Raw genomic sequence first — 10,000 nt, forward strand, 5'->3', positions numbered from 1 at the left:
GCATTTTGACCGGCGTGCTAACGATTCTACCAGCTCACCACCTTACAGCCGGAACAAATTCTGCTAAGCAATTTGCTTAGCGAATCTGCCAGATCACAGCCTTAGAATTTCATATCATAATTCCATTAAGACATATGACATTATATCTAGTGTAATAGCAGTCCATATTATATGCTGCCAAAGACCCTGTAGATTTCGCAGAAAATTTAAAATAACTCAATGAGACAATTTACAATATATATTTACTATTCTCAGCTTGAATAAAATTAAAGTGTCCGTATTTAATATATATTTAACTTTTATCTCTGTGGAATCAGTAAATAGCTATAATTATAAACAAATGAAATCACCATTGAAAAATGTACTTTCATCCAGTGTACAACGGAGAGTTTGAACCAACGGAAGTGTTTCAATTCAGGACTGGATGTCAAACAGATTCTCATCAGTTTTGAAGTGATTTCGATGAAGTCTTCTCGCTGGATTATTCCAACTGTGTTGCATCTATTTACAGCCACATAGACTGATTCACTGGCCAATTAAACAGATGAAGTCACCGAACTTTAAACTGTTTATTATTTTATCTTATTTGTTTCAGGAGCTGGTCTGCGGCCATGTTTTATCTCAACCGCAGTCAAAATAGTAAATATTGTTTTCTACTCTAGGCACAAGGTCCGGAATTTTGGAGAAGGGAGCCAGTTGATTAGATCGACCCCAGTACACAACTGGTACTTAATATATCGAACCCGAAAGGATGAAAGGCAAAATCGACCTCGGTGGAATTGAACTTAGAACAAGAAGAGAGACGAAATACTGCTAAGTATTTCGTCCTGCGTGCTAAGGTTTCTGACAGCTCACCGCCTTCAAAATAGTAAATATTACCAGTTCATATTGCAATCTGTCACCGGAGTTATCTATGGTCATCGACAAGGTGGCGAAATTGGAGGGCAAGTTTTCATTTAAATCCAGTTACCTACAAATGTCACCCTGTCATTTCCTTTCCTTCATCTGTTTTGTGTTTTTTTAAAAATCTTGTGGAGATGGATATCCGCGCACATGCAAGGATAAAAGTAAGGGAACCAGAACAATCAGCTGAATGGGAGACATCTATCGTCTGTCAAGATAATGCAGTCATATATATGACAGGTTTTCACATAGTTCGTGCCTACTAAATACACTCACAAAGCATTGGTCGAACCGGCGTCATTTTAGAAAGCCCTTAAAAAGGATGACTTGCAGTGAAGGCCAACGTGGAACTAGATGTTCACGAAGCGAACTTCTTAATCACATCTTTGTATAAACTCTACTCTTACACGACTAAAACGAGCTTGGTTTAATCGATAGCATTTCATTCCCTTCCGAATGTAACAACTTGTCTTATAAATGAAAGAAACAAATAACGAGACGTAATTATTAATATTGCTCTCATGTATAAGTATTATCTTGCTTGCCAGAACATCTATTAGAATGTTATGCATTCGAAAAGCTCTATTATGGAATGATATTAGAAATGTAATTGAAATATTTACCATCATAAAATAAGTTCGAACGGTTACACCCTTAACAACCTTAACTACGCAAAAAAAAAAAAAACAAATCGGCATAATAGAAGCGTTTAACGTAATGAAACTATTTTAATGACTATCTTTTGAAACGTGTATTTTTTTTAAACTTCTGAATGTAAACCAGACCATTCTAACAGGCGGAATTAACACGGGTCGATCTGGTATAAAACTAATCTTGTTAGTGTTTAGAAATCCTTGTTTACCAAAACTTCAACAATAGATATAGCTCTCCCTCAAAACTTTAAAATTAATCATATCTTTGATAGAATTCGTAGAAAATTTAAATCATCTGTGTGGTATTTGATAGATAAAGACAAAAAAAAAACCCATGATCCAATTGTTGTTAAATAATGGAATGACAACACAGGATACTTGCTTATTTCATTTCATTTCGAAGTCTTCAGCTTTAATATCCGTACACCTCTTGTATCAATGGAAAAAAAGGAAGAAATGTGATTGCCTTATATCGTGGCATTTCCTTGTTAGATGAAAATAGGACTTTACAATGGAAGTGAATAGAAAGAGTTAGCATCGGAAATCGAAAGCTAATCACAAACTCAATTTACTAGTTGGGTTAATGTTTTTCGTCAACGGTTCTCTCTCTCTTTCTCTCGGCATGTCGCTCTCTCTCTCTCTCTCTCTCTCTCTCTCTCTCTCTCTCTCTCTCACTAATATATATAAACATACATACATACATATATATATATATATATATATATATATATATATATATATATTTATATTTATATTTATCCATATATACGTATAGATTATATATACATATATATGTATATTCTTTTATTCTTTTATTTGCTTCAGTTACTTGAGAGCGGCCATGCTGGAGCACCGCCTTTAGTCGAACAAATCGACCCCAGGATTTATTCTTTGGAAGCGTAGTACTTATATCGGTCTCTTTCCCCGAACTGCTAAACATACCAACATCGGTTGTCAAGCGATGGTAGGAGTACTATCACAGATAAATATCCATATATATATATATATATATATATATATATATATATATATATATATATATATATATATATATATATATACACGCACACACAAACACAAACACACACAAACACACACACACACACACACACACACACATATATATATATACGAAGAGCTTCTCTCAGTTTCCGTATACAAAATACACTCACAAGACTTTGGTCGATCGAGGCTATAGCAGAAGAAACTTGCCCATTCTGCCATGCTTATGTAATGTTTACGCTTTACTTTTATTCCGGAATCTATAGAGAGGACACCTTCTGAGATTTATTTAGTACCAGCATCTCAACTTTTGTTTTGTTGATGTATACATATGTGTATGTCTATGCGTGTGTGAGTCGGTGTGCGTATACATATATACATACATATGTGTATATATATATATGTATGTAGGTATGTTCAATCAAACTTGACCGTGCTTTAAACAACAGAACACCACCTGTATCAAATGTATAAAACACTAGGCTCTAAGAATTGACTTAAGTTGTTCATAAATATTAATTACTCAAAATGACTTTTTGAATTTGCTCCATTGCTTCCCTGTCGTTAGAATTGTTCCCTCCAAATGTTTTCATTATTTATCTCCAGCATCAAAGTTTATTCTAACATAATCACCGATAACAAAGTAGTCGATGTGTAATATATCAGATATATAGGTTCACGTATCTAAGGCACCTTTGGCCTATGTTTACGTTGTGCCTCTTAAAACGTTTCCTTTATCGTTGGTGCAGGAGAACGGTTGTGTCCAGGTTCAGATCTCTCAGAGATACATTGTTAACTTTGCTAGAATCTAATGTTATGCGTTTGAACAGAAAGTGAATAAGACAAAGTTTAAGAAAACTTGGAATTAATGATATCTAAACTATTTTCTGCCCAACGACTGTAGTAAAAGCATTTAGTTTCTTTTTTCTGTTTGTCCGGTTTTTTTTATCTACGCTAAGAATGTGTGTTTACCAAAAACACGCACGAGTAAGACATACCTGACATATCAAATTATATTAACAACCGGTTGAAGTAGAAAGTTAAGAAATGTATACGTGTACGTATGTACATATGTGTATTTACGAACCAATATATATATATATATATATATATATATATATATATATATATATATATATATATAGAGAGAGAGAGAGAGAGAGAGAGAGAGAGATATATATATATATATATATATATATATAGAGAGAGAGAGAGAGCTGTATGTATGTGTATGTTGAGTAATTTCATATGAAAAAAGCGCACACATACATACGAATATATGTATATAAACTCATGCATACATTCGTACGTATATATATATAATAGGTAAGGCAAAGAAACACACACGCAAATATATACGCGTATGTATATATGCATACACACAGACATACGACAATATATACTGTCAATAAATTATACAAGTGTGCTGCCTATTTTGATAAAATCTCTTAAGTCCATTCATAGAACAGAACAAATATATAATTGGAGTTACTAAAATACAAAACGAAACAATTGATAAAACACATACAAAAACATTTGAAAAACACACCATAGAAATACTTATATAAACATGGATTTCATTTATAGCATATTGCAACTGTTTCCGTATGGTATTAATTCCCTCTGGACATAACGTTGTGTCTGCTTTGTAATAACTACCACTTGAGTGTTGTTTCTTCAACGACAGTGCTTGAGTTGGTGGGGAAGATGTAGTTAATGTTGGTGGCGGAGATGGCAAAGTGTCATTCCTGCTAATCTAAGACAGTTCCATTCTTGGTAACAATGAAACGTTTCCATTTTGACAAATAAAATAAAATTAGAACTGTCTACAGAAAAGAAGGGAGATGTGGGAAAATCATTGTTGTGTGGTTCAGAAGTTGGCTTTGCTGCTTGGTGATACGTGGTTCAATCTCACTGTGCAGTATTTCTCTCAAGTGTCCCTTTTGAAGGTAATCTACCTCCGGTTCACCGATGTACTGTAGAAGGAGCTTAGGCCAACGTCCGTCATACAAACACACCGACACTGTGGTCTGAAGACATTGTTATTTAAGTGTAAAAAAAAAAAATGATTGGTTAATAAAAGAATGTAACGGCTTCAACAAAATACGAACCTGTTATTACCCATGTTACTTAAATAAATGGGTTTCTCATTTGACGACACATATAATGCATAGATGTGTACGTAGATCCCTCCGTGTAAAAACACACATACACACACATATATACACACGCACACACACGCACAAACGCATGCGCACATAACGATACACATCTTAGGAGAAAAAATGGAGTGGGTGGAGAAAGAGCACACATGGAAACGAAAAGTGTCGCGGAGGAGGTCACAGATGTGTGACGAAAGATTTCGGGAGAGTAGACAGGGGTCAAAACAATAAAAACAATAAAAGAACACTAATAAACGAGTGAAGCAAAAATACTATATATATATATATATATATATATATATATATATAGTGCGTGTGTTTATTTGGCAAAAATAAAAATGAAAATAAAAAATATGACCATCCGAAGTACAACAATATATATATATATATATATGAGTGTGTGTGTGTGTGCATGTGCATGTATATATGCTTTGCGTATATTTATAGAAACACATACGTATACACACCTGAGCAATACTCACCTGAATCCACCCATTTTCAGAATCAAAAACAGAAAAAATAAGGTGCAAAGAAACACTTTGTTGTAAATGTGAATATACGCATATTCGCCATTTGTAAAGTACGCACACGACTACACACACACACACAACTACACACACGACTATACACTCCCACCGGTGTATATACATACATACATACATACATACATACATGCAAATATATACACCGTTATAATTGTCTATACATTCGTAGATAGATGATATATGAGCGCATTTATATGTGTGTTTGTGTAGACACATGTATATTTGTGTAAGTATATGTACATATATATATACATGGAAGTACACAGACACTTACATATACATACATACGCACGCACACACACTTATACATACATAAATATACTCACACATATATATGTGTATACAAACATATACACACACACATATATATGTATATGTATACACACATATACACACACGCACATATACATATATATGTATACAGACATATACACATGCATTCACACACACATTCATATATATATATATATATATATATATATATATATATATATATATATATATATATATATATATTGTGTGCGTGTGTGTGAGTGTGTGTTTGTGTGCTTGTGTGTATATAGACACATACACAAACACACATACACATATATATTATACACACGGACACAGAGGCGTTTGAACAAACACACACACCCTCAGATGAAGTAAACACATAGATGTGTGAGTAAAAAATAAGATGTTCTTAATTAGAGTTTTAATTAAATTACCATGTCTTAAAACAGACCTCTGTATGGGCCTGCTGGAGGTGGTGGTAAAGGTGGCATTGAGACGAGGGTTGTAGCATGTAGTTGGTCGTAGTTATTATAATGGCGGTGGTGGTGGTGATGATGATGATGATGATGATGATGATGATTACGATGATGGTGGTGATTGAACTAACGGAGGGAGATGGTCGTGAATGGCGGGATTGATTGCAACAGGCGGATGTGGTGGTGGTGTTGAAGTTGGCGATGTCACAATAATAGATTGGCGGTGTGTTTGCCCTAGGTGTCGTGATCACGGCGGTAGTGTCGGTGCTCTTATGATGACGATGGTGATGATTATGGCATTGATAATAATGATGATGATGATGATGATGATGATGATGGAGAAAGCTGCAGAAACAGGCATGTTTGGATTTAATTCGCTCCTGGGCCGTCATTACAATAGTATAAGTTCCACAAAAACCAATGTAGAGGGGAGCTCACATGCACAAACATAGAATATATGAATAACTGTTGGGGCTCTAGAATCGTGTGGTTCCCAGACAAATACCCACTCTTTTTGAAGAGGGTACAGAATGTATTTAAACAGTGTTTTGAAACGATCTGTTTTGGTGTCGCTGATTCGACGTCGACTATTCTGACTTCAGACAATTTGTCAGCGGGAACTTTTGGCATCGTCAAAATTTCGTTTTTATTCCATTTGACAAATAATTTATCAAAACTTCTAAAGTATTCGATTAGTAAACTTCTCTGAACTTTCTGCGTTATTGTGGCAAATGAAAGTGTTTAGGTCGATCAATTTCCATGATAACTTCTATTTATCTATCTATCTATCTATCTATCTATCTATCTATCTATCTATCAATCGCGGTAGACGGTAGTAGTGCAGATAAACAGAAGTAATCTTGACAATTACATAAACACACACACGCACAGAAACATATGTATATGTATATATATATACATATATATATGAGTGTATATATATATATATATATATATATATATATATATATATATATATATATATATATATATATATATATATATATATATGTATGTATGTATGTATATCTCTCACTGATCTTTATGTTAATATCCGCTGGGCAACTAATTTCCTCAACTGTGTACAGTTTCTCTTCTCTATCCCTAGTCATTATATCAGGCCTGTTGTGCTTACATTTTATTGAGGTCTTCACTGGGACATTCCACCAGTATTCTTTCTTATTATGAGTGGCTATGGCGTATGTATGTATGTATGTATGTATGTATGTATGTATGTATGTACTGGTTGTGTGTGACTTAGTGGTATTGTTATCATGATTGCAAGTTTGTGGTTTCGATTCCTGAACCCAGAGATGCGTTGCATTGCTGAGAAAAAACACCTCCTTTTACATTGCTGCAGCCAACTCCGCTGGCAAAAGCGAGTAATCCTGCTACAGACCGGCGTCCCTTCCAGGGGCGAAGAATATATATGCCACGGAATCCGGGAAACCTACAGCTTAGGATGGACATTTGATATTTTAAATTATGGTGCTGGTGGGATGCTAATGTTTCTCTGCGTGCGAATGGTGATGCCAGCGCTACAGGTAGAAAGGATGACATTCCATAAAAGCTATTCTATCGAATATCACTTACGCTCCTTTGTCTTCTTCTTTTTTTTTAAATTGTGATTACTTGTCCACACTAAAAACATATATAAATAGACGTTATCTCAAATACTGACTTTTATATATCTCTTCCGTTTACAGACTGTATTCACAGTTGGATAAAAACATACGTATATACAGAGATTTGTATATACTTACATCCGTATGCATATGTGTGATATATATATTATATATATGTAATATCTGTCTATCTATCTATCTATACACACATATATATATGTGTGTATATATATGTGTGCGTGTATATATATACATCTATATATGTATATATATGTATATCTATATACATATATATGTGTATAATTATGTATATATATATATATGTATATTTATATATATACATATATATGTATGTATGTATATCTCTATACATACACACACATCTATATATCCAGACACAAATATATGGGTATATATGAGTATATGTATATATGTGCATGTATGTATCGTGTGTATACCTCTATGTGTGTATGTGCGTATGAGAGGGTGTATGTGCGTCTGAGAGGGTGTATGTGTGTATGTAATTGCAATTATCGTTGCAAACGGTAAAATGAACACAACAATGCACACGGTACGTCTTTTAGGCTGAATATATTTGTTATTGTTAAAATTGATGACTTAACAATAAGCCAAATTTCACGTCGGAGAGACGCTCATCACATTGAGTGTATATATGTGTATATATATATATATATATATATATATATATATATATATATATATATATATATATATATATATGTGTGTGTGTGTGTGTGTGTGTATGTGCGTGTGTGTGAATTTGTGTCTGTGTGCGTACGAATGTACGTTTGTGTTTATTTCGATATAAATAGCACCACGATTGACAAAGCCAAACCAACATTTTTAAACGCATTAGCACAGACCGCTCCGAACACAATGGATACATTTAACATGAACGACAAAACCAAGTTTTTCTAAACTTCCCTAAGTTCAGCATAATACGCTGGTGCTATTGAATCATTGAAATAAACGCATGCTATCTTCCTAATATAACGGAATGGAAACCTTGGTTGAAAAGAATATTGTTAAAAGTTAATAATCTTCCAGACTAATTTGTTTGTCAATACCCAACGCTAATAGATAGTATTCTACACGCAACTCGGTATTCGGATGCCTGGCGCAAGGCCATATCACGCTGAAAACGTCGGTTCTCGTCCGAGCGCCGATATCAAGCAACACTGAGAATGGTTAGTGGTCTGGTGAGTAACTACTTGGAAAATTTAGGTGAAATGGTAGTCTAGAACAAAGCAGTGAGAGCACCAAAACGGTTTCGCACTACTTGTGCGAAATAGTAACTCAATTTTCTTCAAATGTCACCATGAACGGCTGAACCCCAGTCTGGCTTGGAGTAACACAGACAGCAAATAAGGCCCATCTAAGCATATGAAAACAGTCATTTTAAAATAGACGAAATGACTCGACGGTTTCTCTGGCTCCAACAGGTTTACAAGAATTTCACACAAGACATTTTCAGTAAACAATGCAATCTTGAAAATCTGGTCAGCGCTGATGATATCGAATAGGAGCGAAACATCACCGAAGCACTTATCTCGTGTTTACTTAGAAAAAACGATCAAGCATTTTCTTAAGTCTAAAATTTCAGATTTCTGTGGAACTGATTGCTTAAGATTAGGACACAACTTTTCGGTGTAATTGGGTTCTTTTTTCTGCATTATCTCTACATAAATATACAATTCTTCGATTTGGTTCTCACTTAGCGTGCACGTGAGGATTTTTGAAATAATCTACTTTCTAATCTGCGCATACTTTTGGCAGCACATTCTGGATGACGAATTGCCGAGCAAAACTTTCCGCGTTTCATTTCTAACGTTGTTTCGAGGTGTCTCATTTGTATATTGCATTTATTAATTATCCTTTGATAGCCTGTCACTATGTTAATTAACACTTGGAGCATATTGGAAGGACTAGAAAAATAACAGCTTGCTATAAACCTCCATTAAATGTGCTAAGGTGACTCTCTTCCTGAAATTTCTGGTCATGAAATTTTACTGTTCTCCGATACAGTCGCCTTCTTAAGAAATATTCTGTTCTCAATGCTAAAACAATTGTTAAATTTATCAGTATGCGAAAATTCTAACTTTCTGCATTCTATGGAATAACATTCCATCTAACGGAATTGCTGTAATCTTCAAATATAAAATAAAATTTTATTACTTTCAACCAACTCGCAGTATGAATGCCGAAGCAATTGACAGCGGAAGCTGTATTCTTCAACCACTATCATTCCAACACTCAAAAATTTCGGTAAAAGTAGCTCACCAATAGTAGGCATCAATATTATTATTTTACAGGAAGTTAGTAATAACATCCAATCAT

This window comes from Octopus bimaculoides, chromosome 11, assembly GCF_046866305.1.
Source record: "Octopus bimaculoides isolate indiv1 chromosome 11, ASM4686630v1, whole genome shotgun sequence".
NCBI lineage: Eukaryota > Metazoa > Mollusca > Cephalopoda > Octopoda > Octopodidae > Octopus > Octopus bimaculoides.